The sequence below is a fragment of the Gavialis gangeticus genome, unplaced genomic scaffold, assembly GCF_001723915.1.
Source record: "Gavialis gangeticus isolate Ggan-Ray unplaced genomic scaffold, GavGan_comp1, whole genome shotgun sequence".
In the NCBI taxonomy this organism is placed as follows: domain Eukaryota; kingdom Metazoa; phylum Chordata; order Crocodylia; family Gavialidae; genus Gavialis; species Gavialis gangeticus.
This window is the reverse complement of record NW_017728996.1, coordinates 17,582,033-17,583,028: the sequence shown is the minus strand read 5'-3', so window position 1 is coordinate 17,583,028 and position 996 is coordinate 17,582,033.

Sequence of the window (996 nt, the reverse complement as noted above, 5' to 3'; positions counted from 1 at the left end):
TTAGCTTTGCTCCCTGCCTCCCTGTTGTTCCTATTCACTCACACACCTGGGGAAGGAATGCCCCCATCCAAATGCCTGCACCTGTCATACATCCACTCCTTATAGTGAATATACATTGCCACCCTCCCAATATGTTCACCATCCTAGGCAGTGCCAATGGAGCTGAGGGACCTCTGAGTTAGAGCCAAGCTCCATAGCTGATGACTGTAGTAGACTCATGTTGTGTATGGGCTGGCACAGAGGGAGATTTTTAACCCACCCCAACTGGGGGTGGGGGTCCTCTGCACATAGACATGTGTTCAGGAGCACACATGTATGCAGGCAGGCATGGATGCACACACACATGTGCACACAGGCTGTGGCACAACCATGCTGCTTCCTACTTGCAGTCCATCATGTAACTAGCACCTCAGGAAGAATAAAATATAACAGGTTTTATTTTACAGGTTTCACAATAGTGCTGACAGCAGCAGGCACAGCTATTTTCCAGTCTCTCGTTTAATGCACAAGACATTAAAACATTTGTTTTTTTTTGCTCTTTTACAAGAAGATAAAACCCCAAAGCCCCCAGCACCCCTCCCCCAAGACTGTCTCCTTCCTTTCCCACCCCACCCTGCCATGGGTGAAAAACTCAGCTCTACACATGCGCACACAGGCTCCTACCAGCATCCCGGAGATTTCAGCAAGTTCAATTAAATTACCCCCCCAGCCCCCCAAAATGATTATTCCAATGTTTTTCTCTCTTTATTATTATCATTATCATCATCCTGTTTCAAAAATATAAATAGGTGCAGGGAACCCTGGTGTCCTGCACGGTCCCCTGAAGAGAGTGCGCCATCACGGGATGGGAGCTGCTTTGCCGCGCGGACTGGGGGCGGGGAGACTTGGCACTGGGGAACCAGCAGTGGGAGGGAAGGAGTGAAAACCAAGAAGCATCCGGGGCTGGCTTTTTTTACCTTCCCTCCTCTTCACCCCCCACCCCCCCATTCATGCTGT